The sequence below is a fragment of the Polypterus senegalus genome, chromosome 10 (genome assembly GCF_016835505.1).
Source record: "Polypterus senegalus isolate Bchr_013 chromosome 10, ASM1683550v1, whole genome shotgun sequence".
NCBI lineage: Eukaryota > Metazoa > Chordata > Cladistia > Polypteriformes > Polypteridae > Polypterus > Polypterus senegalus.
In genome coordinates, this window is record NC_053163.1 from 23,502,944 (window position 1) to 23,517,125 (window position 14,182).

Here is a 14,182-nt window from a genome sequence, read left to right on the forward strand (position 1 = left end):
CAATGCCACCAGGTTGCACCTCAGACTGTCCAGGAGCTCAGTGATGCCCTGGTCCAGATCTGGGAGGAGATCCCCCACAACACCATCTGTCATCTCATTAGAAGCATGCACCGATGTTGTCAGGCATGTATACAAGAACACAGGGGCCATACAAAGTGCTGCGTACAATTTGGAGTTGCTGCAATTAAATTTGGGCAAAATGGACTAGCCTGCCACATAATTTTTTCACTCTGAGTTTTGGGGCGTCTTTGAATTCAGGGCTCTGTAGGTTGATCATTTTCATTTCCATCAAATGATGTGGCATCCTTTCGTTACTAACACATTACCCAGTCTATATCAGTATAGATATTCAGGAGGATTTTTTTTTCCCATTGAGATCTGATGTGTTTGTAAAGTGTTCCTTTAATTTTTTTAAGCAGTTTATGATCATTTTGAGTTAAATTAATATACTGTAGCTGTTCACAAATACTTGGTAACCATGTGGCAGTGTATTTGAGCAAACCACACACAGTCAACGAACAGCAACTTTTCTTTAAATAGCTTGTGTAGTAAAATGGAGTGGTGGCTCTGCGGCTAAGGATCTGTGCTGTTATCCCGAAGGTTGCTGTTTCAAATCCCCGTCACTGCCAAAAGAGATCCTACCTACTCTGCTGGGCCCTTGATCAAGGCCCTTAACCTTCAGTTGCTCCAGGGGTGCTGTACAATGGCTGACCCTGCGCTCTGACCCCAAGGGGTATGCAAAAAACTAAGTAATTTCCTTTGGGATTAATAAAAAATAATACGATTTCCTTTCTGATGGCATTATCTCATGCCCTGCAGTGGGCTGGTGCCCTGTCTAGGGTTTGTTTCCTGCCTTGCACCCTGTGTTGGTTGGGATTGGCTCCAGCAGACCCCCGTGACCCTGTAGTTAGGATATAGTGGGTTGGATAATGGATGGATTATCTCTTTTTTTTTTTTTTTGGTGCTGTGGCAACCATTTTTTCACAGAAAAAGAATATATTTTTTACAGGTTAACAATTAAAAAATATTATATTGGTCTGTATGTTTCATTTCAGTGCTTTGGTGTTACTGAAACCGTTTTACATTTTACACTTGTTTACCTTCACTTTTTAACAGTTTCACACCATAAAATTACCGGCCAGAGCAGAGCTTAGACACAGGATTAGTTTGAGGCACAGATCAGGGGAAGGCTACAAAATAGAAAGCTTCTGCAGCATTGAAGCATCCCAAGAGCACAACAGACTTCATAATTCTTAATGTTTTGGGTGGGCACCAAATGAACATCATTCTGGGCAAATCTTTTTAAATGCTTATCAGACAGCCTTGGGGTCCCAATCCCTCCTAATTCACTAACAGCTGTGTATGGTGGGCTCACAGATGGGCTTGAAGTGGAGAAGGACAAATAAACTGGAATGGCCTTTACTTCACTACTAGCACGTGGACTTATCTTGCTCAAATGGAAGAATCCTACCCCATCTCTTTTAAGTCAGTGGGTAAGTGATGTTACATACTATTTGAAATTGGAAAAAATCAAATTCTCTCTTAGAGGATCTGTTCAAACCTTAACATTTTAGAATAAGCCCTTATATTGGGGGAAAAGACTCCTTTCTCTCTTTACTACTCTCAACAGTTTTCCTCGGGCTGTTGGCCTTCCTCTCATTCTCATGGGTGAGGGTGGAGTTGAATTTAGTTTTGTTAAGTTTGACTTGATTGTATGGAATGCTACGTGCTTTAAAAAAAATTCAATAAACATTAAAAAAGTTTCAAAAGGTGGAAGTTTGGAACAACCACAACTCTTCTCAGAGCTGTCAACCTGGCCAAACTGAGCAATCATGGGTGAAGGGCCAAGTGAGACAGAACCTGATGGTCAAGAGTGCCGTTTGGAAGTGGCAAGTGGGGCGACTGCCCCAGGCCCCACCCATAAAGGGGGGCCTCTTTATGGGTGGGGCCTGGGGCAGTCAACCCTTTTGCCACCCCCAAACGACACTCTTGACCATTTTTTTGAGGTCCACATGTCCCATTCGAGTGAATTTGTCAAGTTATATTCTCCAGTTAAATTTTGATAAAGTCTGTGTGTTATCTTGCAAAAATTTAGCTTAATGGTGTCATGAGAAAATCCAGTGTATGTTAACATTATTTTTATTAAATTCACTCACAGGTTCATACAGTCCACACATACCAGTAACAACGTTTGACGTAAACGCCCCCGCGTGGGATTGGTCAGCCCGAGGCCCCATACACCCTTAAGGCCACATCTGCTGATGGTCATTCTGGCTGAGTTTCAGAGAACTTGTCTGGAGATGGGAGAAACTTCCATAAGGGTAACCATCACTGCAGCACTACACCAATCTGGGCTTCATGACAGAGTAGTCAGGCAGACCGAGGTCTCCACTCAGTAAAAGACCCATCAAAGCCAGTGTGGTGGTCAGCCAGGCTCCTTAACCAGCTGACATGCTTCTATAGTGGAAGGACTTGGGGAGAGAGCATATTCAGGGCATGACCTCCCCTGGAACGCTAGATGGCAGCCCCAGGTTGCAGCAGTGCCTTGGACTCCAACAGGGCTTCATGGGAGTCGGACTTTGGCGCAGCCCTGTTGGGTTTGATTGGCGCCACCAGGGGGTGCTGCAGGATCTTTTGAGCTCTTTGTTGCAGCACTTCTGCCATGCATAGAAGTGCTGCTGGAAGAAGATCGTGAGATACCTGGATCACTTCTGTAAAAAGAGCCACCACACTCCACTCGGAAAGCCAGAGTTAGGTGGAAGAGGTTTGCTGGGAAGAATGGAGGTGGTAAGAGAAAGAGAAAAAAGAAAGAGAAAGAAGAGAAGAGAAGTGTGCTGTGTGCTTTGTTTACTGTACTTGCTTTACTCTGATGACCTTGTGGGAAACGAGGGAAAGGGTTTCCCACAAGAAAAAAATTTTAAAAAGTGTGTGCTGAACTTGTGTCCTGCGTCTGCTTATGTCGAGCTTGGGGAGCCATGTGCCCCCCTGCAGGCCACACCAGCTTGAAGTTTGTAAAAAGACACCTAAGGGACTCTCAGGTTATGAGAAACAAGATTCTCTGGTCTAATCGAACCTTAGTATGATGTATGGAAGAAACCTAATGCTTCTCATTACCTGCACAACACCTTTCCAATGGTGAGGAAATAATGGTGGCAGCATCATGCTGTGTGGGGGATACGGAGAGTCTAGTCAGGGTCGAGAGAAATGGAGCAAAGTATCGAAGTAATCTGTAATGAAAACCAGCACCAGAGAATTCTGGACCTTAGAGTGGGATGAAGGCTCACCTTTCAACAGGACAATGGCCTTAAGCACACAAGAAAGACAACACAATTGTGGCTTAGGGGCAACTCTGGGAAAGCCCTTAAGTTGCGAAGCCACACCAATTAAACAAAGACTCGACAGAGCATGAGAGGATCTGCAGAAAAGTAAGGGAGGAAATCCCAAAATCCAAAAATAACACCCAAGAAAACCCCTCAGACAGTAATCACTTCAGCTAAGTAATTAATAAAGGGTCTAAATGCCTGTGTCATTGGCTTATTTTGTTTTGTTTTGTAAGCAATTTTTATTGTTTTCAGAGAGAGAGAGAAAAAAGGAGACAACAAGATAAGAAAAGTGCATCCTCAAAAAGAGAATGAAGCTCTCGTCCCATGGGTGCCTCCTCCCCACTGAAATTTTTTTTTTTGTTATTTTGAATGCACTGGAAAAAAAAATCTTAAATCTTAATTTTGCCTTTGTCATTCTGGGTATGGAGTGTTATCTGATAAGAGCAAAAAATTAAATGATTTGGCACAAGGATACAACGTAACAAAGAGTTTAAAAACTAAAGGGGTCTGCATACTTTACTGAAGGTGCTGTAATTTATATCTCAGTCAATCCATCTTTTTTGCATGTTATGTCATTTTAAATTATACACAAGGTCAAAAACTAGAATGCAACATGCAAAAAAATTAAAATAAAATTAAAGAGCTCACTGAAAAAGGCAACATACATTCCAGGTAAAAGTCAGAATGCAGTAATAACAGTGTGGTCACAAGTACTTGCATGTCTGACTTAACATCCATCCATCCATCCATCCATTATCCAACCTGCTGTATCCTAACTACAGGGTCACGGGGGTCTACTGAAGCCAATCCCAGCCAACACAGGGCGTAAGGCAGGAAACAAACCCCGGGCAGGGCGCCAGCCCATCACAGTGAGTTAACATGCATTGGCAAATAGTAGGAGGAGCTTGGAAAGAACCTGCTATCACCAACTGTCTTGTATATTGTGTTGTTTAATTGTTTTCACCTTGTTATGTGTAGAGATGGATCACTAAGAGACGGTCCTAGCAAGAATGTCACCTGGCAATAAAGTTCAAGGTCACTTCTGTTGTGGTGTTGTTTCAAGAGAAGCAACAGCAGATGGCGCTAAAAGCATGCCCAGCAAGTAACCTTACTGAAATGATTTGACTGATTTCTCGCTTTTGTCTTGAGTATCCTGATCGTTTCTGAAAGTTCACGCCCTACATTTTCCTGATACATCATAATCAGGGAGAGCATCTCTTCATCTTTCCAAATTCAAGTGTTAAAAATAGAAATCAGTTTTGATCATTACTGCACCTAAATTATTTGTGCAAGAGTTTCCCAGCTTTTTAAATTTATAGCATTGCCAATAAAAAAATGAATGGATGCTGGGTCATATTAAATATCCACCAGAGTTACTGATACCTGTGAGGAGGCAAAAGAATTTTGCAGCCCCTCATAGCCTTTTGACGTGACTTCTTCACAATGGCCATCACAAATGCTCCCTTTGTCCTCTCCTGTCTCCCTATTTCTCTAGATGGGCGCAGCAGCTTTGAGAGAGCATGGAATCAGATCTGCTTGCTTCGCTCGGCAACCCCCGGGCGGGCACTACGCGCTAGCCACTTCTCGTATGGGGAAGCGGATATACAATTTAAACATCCATCCATCCATTATCCAACCAGCTATATCCTAACTACAGGGTCACGGGGGTCTGCTGGAGCCAAACCCAGCCAACACAGGGCACAAAGCAGGAAACAAACCCTGGGCAGGGTGCCAGCCCACCGAAGACAATTTAAACAGATCTGTTATTTTCATGGGAATTGTTACATATTGTGGCGGGCAGCTGGGGGTGGTACCCAGCCGGGACACCCAGGAGGACCGGAGGAGGGCTTGTGCCTCCTCCAGACCACGAGGGGGCAACCGCCCTGGTTTTGTTGGAAGCCACGGGTAGAGGGCTTGGAAGCCCAACCCTGTTGGGGCCCGTGGCCACTGCCACGGGGCACCCTGTGCCTGAAGAACCCTGGACTTCAGCACTTCCTCCACACCAGGAAGTGCTGGGGGGAAGAAGACTGGGGACACCCAGAGGGCTTCCGGGTGCACAGCTGGCACTTCCGCCACACAGGGGTGTGTCCGCGGATGATTGCCGGGAAGCAGCTGGAGCCCATCCGGGCTCGTATATAAGGGGCCGCCTCCCTGCATTCGAGAGCAAGAGTCGGTGGAAGAGGACGGAGCTGAGGGAGAGAGAGGAGTGGAGGCGGCCACAAAGAAGGCATTGGAGACTGTGAGGCCTGGACTTTGGGGGATCGGTGCTGGAGGGTTGTGCACTGGACTATTTTGTAAATACTGTAAACATGAGTGTGTTGGGTGCAAAACCGTTGTCCGTCTGTCTGTGTCCGGGTCCTGTTCCACAATATCCTAACTATTTTACATTACAGCAAGTAATTAACCATAGTAAAAAATAGTAAAACGTAATAAATTGAAAGAAAATTATGTTTCATGTTGCGTTAGAGGTATTCGTTGCGTTATATGTTTTCGTTCTGTTTGGCTTTGAAAGTAACCTGCTAAAACTTTTTAAGCTTACACTTTTACTGTAAAACTTCAGTAAAAACAATATTTGGAATTAACTTTTCGTCAACTGAATTTTGATTCTGTGTTTGGACTTACATTGTGACAACTCAACGTATAACTGCCCGTGAGTGGGTATCACTTCTTTCTCTCTAATAAATAAACCGACATTTTTGAATGCTTGTCTTTGTGATTTGTTAATTGTCTTTGCAAAAGCTATTCTAACCGGAAACTCTAAACGTTCTAATATGAATGGCATATCAAGATCTCCTTTAGTGTCTAATATTATCCGCGGAAAATGTACTACATTACCTTTCTTGTCGCCTGTTAAAATTTTAAATGTCAGAATTGTTCAACCAATTTTGAATACAACTTATCTTTGTCCTATTACATAGCCCATCACTCAGACATAAATTACGTAATAACATTACCACACCTCCTTTTTTCAACAGTAATTCGGCCGATGGAAGACCTAACGGTGTTAATGGTTGTAGATATTCTACAGGATATTGGAAGTCGATGTTTTCATTTTCCACACCATCGCCACAAACTTTTCAGCATAGTCTATTGATACGCATTTAACCAATTTGCCATGTAACCGATCTTGTTCCTATTGCATAGCCCATCACTCAGACATAAATTATGCAATGACATTACCAAACATCCTTCTTTCCACAGTAATTTGGCCGGTGGAAGACCGGACAGTATTAATGGTTGTAGATATTCTTCGGGACATTGAATGTTGATGTTTTCACCTTCTGCACCATCACCACCAACTGTTTCAGCATAGTCTATTGATACCCATTTAACCAATTTGCCACGTAACCGATCGACGATTTCCATGTTAATTCATCATTTCTCTGTGCTAGGATTGCCTGTGTACTCATTTCTTCTGTTGATAACCATTCGGGATGAAATTCTTCAATAAGATTTGGACATAATAAGTCTTCTTTTATTGTGACCTTAAAATGAGGAAAAAAAAAATTTATAAGAGCTGAGAGCACAGGAACTGTGTCTGACAAAAGCTGTTAACCGGACTTAAAAAAATCTCAAGGTAATAGTCTCGTCTTGTCTCAAGATTTCTTTTATAAAAGAGAGATGTAATGTATACTTTAATTGTTTATTATTACCTTCAAGGATGTGGGCTTTTGAGTTGCCTGTATTTGTAATACGCATTATACTTGTAAACGTAATGCCAACCATAGAGGATAAAATCTTCAAAATTACACACAGATATATTTCTACATTTTATCCAGGTATTGTCACACTTTACTATTTGGGGATACAAGGGGGCGATGTCACTAACTGTTCTGTCTCTTCTTCTTCCTGCAGTTCCAAGTAGGTGCCTGGTGAGGGCACATGACGTATAAAGTAAAGGAGAAAAGGGGCAGTTACAAACACTGCAGGAAAGACTAGAAGAAATGTACAGACTGGACAATGGAGGAACAGGTATAGGAAGACTGGTGGAACAGATAAAACAGAAATGATGGACATCTATAGAAGTGGGAAGAGAAACTGAAATTCCAAACTAGAGTACGGTACTTGGAGAGGAGAACGAGAAATGTACACGCTCCTTCTTCAAAAAAATAAACCAAAGGAACAAAAAGAGTAGCATTTAGGGGCTGAAGGGTGAAGAAGGAAATCTACAAACAGAGGAAACAAGAAAACAAGTGATATAACAAACCTTCTGTAAAAGAGAGACTGATGGGAGGCTACAATAAGAACAACATAAATAAATGCTTAGGGAGTTTGAATTGGGCGAACTAAAAGTGCTAAACATTTACAAGAAAAGTAAGACACCAGGTATCGCTGGCCCTACAATGGAATTTTACGTCACCTTTTGAAATTTAATTACAGAAGACTAGGTGGAAATATTTCAAGAAATGTTAAAAGGAGAAGAGGTTCCAAAATCATGAAAGAAAGGAGTCATCGTCTTAATCCCAAAAAGACGGGAACAAAGCAGAAATTACAAAAATTGGAGGCCAATAACTCTGTTATGCCAGGATTACAAACTACTAACCAAAGTCCTAGCAAACCGCTTTACAGAAGTCCTGGCTGACATCATACAAGAAGAATAGGTGTGTGCAGGCCCTGGATGGTCCATAAATGATAACCTGATCCTGATTAGAGACAACATACTGGAAAGGAATGGAATATACCACTTGGGCTGTTAAACATGGACTTGGAAAAGGCATTCGACTCCGTAAACCATGACTTTCAGTGGGAAACCCTGAAAAAGATCCAAATATCCAAACAGGTTAAAGAAATAATCCAAAAATGCTATTGAAACATAACAAGCAAAGTACTCATAAATGGGAACCTAACAATGGACATAAAAATCTCAAGGGTGTCCTCTCTCCGCAGTTTTGTTTGTCATCACTATTGAAGCCCAGGCAAGCATGATCTGAAAGAACAAGGACATCAAAAGGATAGAAATTTCCAGAAGCAAAAGAAAGGAAGCAAAGTGCATCCTGTACATGGACGATACAACTATCATCGCCAGAGAGGTAGTCTCCGTAAATAACAAACTAGACATAACGAATTTGTTTTGTGGGGACGCCAGAACAAAAATGCATCTAAGGATAACAGAGTATAGGGTCCAACGAAAATGGACAGAGGAAAGTAATTCAAAAATACAAACCCATATAGGAAAGCAATAAAAATATGAGGAACTTGGTTTGGAAGCAAAAAAGAAGGGGAGAGAGACTGGAAAAGGATGTGCGGTTATGTGAAACAAGTGATGGGGATGTGCAAACTAAGGATAGTTATGAGGGGAAAATCCTTCTCCTTAAGTCGGTCTCCTCAATGAATCTGTTTGACATCAATCTATCTATCAAGGAAAAACATTTTTAATAAAATTGACAATGTTTTTATTTTTTCTAGAGCTCAACATGCGAAAGGGTCAAACGGGAACATTTAACAAAAAAAAGAAAGGAGGGAAAGACTTTCCTGACTTAAAACACATCTTGAAACTGAGATATACAAATGTGTATATTAAAATGATCCAGGAAAGGAATGGAAAGGCTGCAGACATGGCAAGATATATGATGGGAGGGACTCTAAGGAAGTATAAATGGTACAAAACCGCCAATAGAAGATCATATGCCTTTAATATACCCAAAATACTGTATATAAGCCCATGATGTATTGTATAGAATAAAACCACTTTGGAGAAGAAGGAGGAAAAGTATGGATCACCTGGAAATTAATCATCCGATCAGTAAAAAAAAAAGAAATCTACCATATGGATTAAGAAGACTTAGGAAGTGGAATCAGCAAAAATATGTAAAATGATATCGAGAAAATATCTACCCAACAATTTGAAAGACCTAGCATGGCAGGCCATACACGACATCCTTCACACAAATAATAACCTGTTCAAAAGAAACTCTGTAAAAAAATCCAAAATGCCCAAATTTTTAATGCAAGGAAACTGAAACTGAATGTAAGAATACACAAGTAGTGTGGGAAATGGAAAATGCAAAACAAATTGTAGAAGGTGCAGTAAAATAAAGAAATGGTCACGTTGGGCAGGTCAAAGTATAAGAAAACTTGGGTAGGAAGCAATGGGTACGAATAAATTACATAAAAGAAGCACTTTGAGTAACGAGGCAGTTATATACAAAGAAAGAAAAACTTCTCCCCATATTGAGTGTTTTACAGGTGGCCATGGACAAGATAGAACTTTTTGAATCAAGGACCTGGAAGGAAAAAGGATGACCACCCCTGTGGCAAAGTAAGTTTTTGCATCATTTTAAATTGCGTATTTGTTAATAGCTGTTTATTAATGTTTGATTATGTATTTATGATGGAACCACAAAACCCGCGTTTCCAAACGGAAACCATGATAAAGTCGTGGAATTCATGGGAAAACCGGGAGAGAAATGACTAATCTGTTTTAATGGAATAAAGAGATTAGCACAAAAGGAAAATAAAATGTAATATGCATACTTCAATACATTTCATCATTAAAATGATATCAAGTATAAATCTTAGGATTCTAAATGTTCAGAGAGCTGTAATATCATGAAGTGAATGTATTCTGTGTGACGACCGCTCGCTGCGGTTCCTCTCAGTGCAAAATAAAGTCCGTTTAAGAAGCACAGAGCGGTTAACGACCGGGTCGGGGAGCAGGAGGCATTTTAACGTGCTACTTTAGTTACGATGGGCTCTGAGAACCTCTAGTAAATTAAACATGGATTTTAAGATGAAGTTTACGACGTCCTGCTTTAATGACAAAATAAACTACGAGATTAAAGTTGACATTTAAATCACGAAATATACCTTTTACTTCTTCACTTTGTCCCTATTCTTCTTCTTCTTCTTCTTCTTCTTCTTCTTCTTCTTCTTATTATTATTATTATTATTATTATTATTATTATTATTATTATTATTAGTAGTAGTAGTAGTAGTAGTAGTAGTAGTAGTAGTAGTAGTAGTAGTATACTCTGCGCCCTATACGCGTCCGTAGTCCTGAGAACCTTTATCTTCTATTGACGAAATTAACCGGGATCGAGAATTATTCGCCGCATGGAATGCTCGCTTTCTACACAGGCGAACGTGAGCTCACGCCTGCAATGACCTCTGTAAACCACCAGATGTCACTATTATCAAAGCTTTGGAGGTTTTTCACCGCTTCTACGAATTCGGAGTTCCAAGTCGAACAATTTTGTGTGGCCCTCAAAATAAGGCGGTGGTTAAATGTCCTTGACTTTAAAACTGCTAATTTGCATTCAAAGTGAAATGGTTACAACATTATCTTAATAATAAAACACAAACTTGGCACATATTCCCCGATTTAACCTTTGAGCAGGTGGGGAGCTTGGATTTTCTTCTTAAATGTAACTTTGAAACTGGTAAAATTCCCTTAATACTAACTTTCATAAGCAGTTTCTTTTAGTTTGAACATTAACTTATAAGCATAACTATTCAGTAATTAGATGCATACTATGGAATAATAAGAATATACAATTACAGAACAAATCTATCTATTTTTTTTTAAATAACATATTTGTGAAACAACTTACTGAGAAAAAAGGAAATTGGTTGAGCTATGAAGAATTTGGTATTATAAGAAAATCAATTCCGCAAAAGGTCTTTCAGATGGTTGGCTATCATGAGATCTCAACTGTAGATGTCACAAGTTTCACCTCGTCCCTTCTGTTAGGTGGAATTCATATTATGAATTCCAAATGTATTAATAAACATATTAGGAAAATTACAGCTTCCACAGTTTTGAGTTGGAATTCTGTTTTAGATTATATTGAATAAAATGTAATAAGATGTGTTTCTTACTAAATAAATACCGTATCACAAATAGAGTGAAAGAGGTACCTTTTAAATTGATACATCATTTTTAACCTGTGAAAAGTTTTTGTTCCACCTAGGCTGAGGATTGAAATTGATGTAAAATGAATATTTTGTGAGAAAGAATCAAAAACATTATCTCATCTTTTTTGGGAATGGCAGTAATGTAAGGTGATTTGGAAAGATGTACAAAATTTTCTAAATGACTCTTGAGATATTTCTGTGTTTCAAAAGGATTTTTGTTAATCCTAAAATTAAATGTCTGATTAACATTTCAATGATTCAATGATGCTGCGGTGGGCTGGCACCCTGTCTGGTGTTTGTTTCCTGCCTTGCGCCCTGTGTTGGCTGGGATTGGCTTCAGCAGACCCCCGTGACCCTGTAGTTAGTATATAGAGGGTTGGATAATGGATGGATGGATAATTCTTGGATGGTATCATATTCATAAAATGAAAATGGTGCAGGGGTAAACCAAAATGTAACGTTGTCAAGGTTGAGCTTAATCACTACTTCCAAAAAGCCCCTACACGGGAGCACATGTCAGCCGGTACATTGCACAGGGGTCTGGAGGGTGCTCCATGATAATGAGCTTTTAACACTCATCTGGTTATTTTCCATGAACTATTAATAAAATACAGCGGGGGCTAGATGTGACATGGGGTGTTGATGTTACATCGCGTTCTCAGAGTCTTCCACTAGGGGCAGCATGGCGCAAATAGAGGATCACGTGACTCTCCTTTCTCCAGCCAGATTCAAGCTCACCCCGCTAATGACTCTGTCAGCCACCAGAGGTCACAATTATTACAGTTTTGGATATTTTTTCACACTTGGCTAGAAGTGTCCAAAGCTTCTATGACAGGGGGTGTCCAGCTCCGGTCCTGGTGGGCCGCAGTGGCTGCAGGTTTTCATTCTAATCATCTTCTTAATTAGTGAGCTGTTTCTTCTCGTGATTAATTTGTTTTGCCTCCGTTTTAATTGAGGCGACTCAGACCCTTTAGTTGTTCCTTTTTCCTTAATGAGCAGCTAAACAATAATGAGACACAAAACAAGCCGACACATCAGGACCAGCTAACCTGAAAATAAAGAAAGGTGAAGGTCTTGGCCATGTTTGTCTGCTCAAGTCACCAAAACATCTTGACGGTGGGCTTAGACAGAATGAGAGCAGCAACAAGTCATGATATTTAATAACGACTTTAATTAACAGCAAGAATCGGAATCTCATTAAGAAACAGGTTGGAGTGAAATAGATAAATAGATAAATAGATAGATAGATAGATAGATAGATAGATAGATAGATAGATAGATAGATAGATAGATAGATAGATAGATAGATACTTTATTAATCCCAAGGGGAAATTCACATAACCCAGCAGCAGTATACTGATACAAAGAAACAATATTAAATAAAATAGTAATAAAAATGAAAAAAATTAAAATAAAATTAATGTTCGCATTTACTCCCCCGGGTGGAATTGAAGAGTCGCATAGTGTGGGTGAGGAACGATCTCCTCAGTCTGTCAGTGGAGCAGGACAGTGACAAAAGTCTGTCACTGATATATAAAATTAAAAAAAAATGTATTATTATAGATAGATAGATAGATGGATACTTTATTAATCCCAAGGGGAAATTCACATAACCCAGCAGCAGTATACTGATACAAAGAAACAATATTAAATAAAATAGTAATAAAAATGAAAAAAATTAAAATAAAATTAATGTTCGCATTTACTCCCCCGGGTGGAATTGAAGAGTCGCATAGTGTGGGTGAGGAACGATCTCCTCAGTCTGTCAGTGGAGCAGGACAGTGACAAAAGTCTGTCACTGAAGCTACTCCTCTGTCTGGAGATGACACTGTTCAGTGGATGCAGTGGATTCTTTATGATTGACAGGAGTTTGCTTAATGCCCGTCGCTCTGCCACAGATGTTAAACTGTCCAACTTTAATCCTACAATGGAGCCTGCCTTCTTAACAAGTTTGTCCAGGCGTGAGGCGTCTTTCATCTTTATGCTGCCTCCCCAGCACACCACCGCGTAGAAGAGGGCACTCGCCACAACTTGGCTGGAGTTTGACGTTCCAGTTTAGCTGGCCTTTTGTCGGCTCGTTTCACAACTCATTTCTGTTTGGCTGCCATTTAATGAAGAAACAAATCAATTTAGAGGTCTGAATCCTTAAAAACAGGGCTATTAAAATGACGGGTAAAGGACTTAATTAGCAGTGAAAACTGGTCACTGATTGGGAAAAGGATTAGAATGAAAACCTGCAGCCACTGCGGCCCACCAGGACCGGAGTTGGGGTCTATGAGCTCGGATTTCCAAGTCAAACAATTGTGTGGGCCTCAGCAGAAGGGTGTGTTAAATGTACTTAGTTTTAAAATTGCTAATGTTACATTAAATTGTTACATTACAATACTTATTAATGAATATAGTGTTACAATCTCAGCTTATGAGGTTGGTATTATAAAAATAAATAATTCCACAAAAGGTCATTCAGGTGGTTGGCTATCATGAGATTTCAACTTTAGATGTCACAAGTTTCTCCTCATCCCTTCTGTTAGATGGAATTGATATTAGAAATTCCAAATGTAATAATAAACATATTAGGAAAGGTTGCTGCCAATCATCTCTGCCTGTCGCAGTTTGAAATGGGATGCTCTGACTCTTCTCAAGACGCTTAGCCTAGTGGCCACCATTGCAGAGGAAGAGTGTGACGTACAAGTAAATTCTGAATCCCTCTTTAAAAAGCAACTTTGGACAAATAAGTTGAAAGTATATTCTAAGAGACACACTTGGCACTTTTTCCTGAGAATATTCCAGAAAACTCTGATTGGGTCATGGATGTGGTGCAAGGGGACAAAGGCTGCATGATAACACATCTGATGCTAAGTTGCCAGAAATGAATGGCACACAACATGATTTGCCTACTCCATTAAATCGGTTTTATGATTTGGTGAGTTACAGGAGGGTCTACTGTAAGATTCAATGCTGATAAGCAGTTGGCTGAACAGTTTGAAATATCTCACCATGTCTAA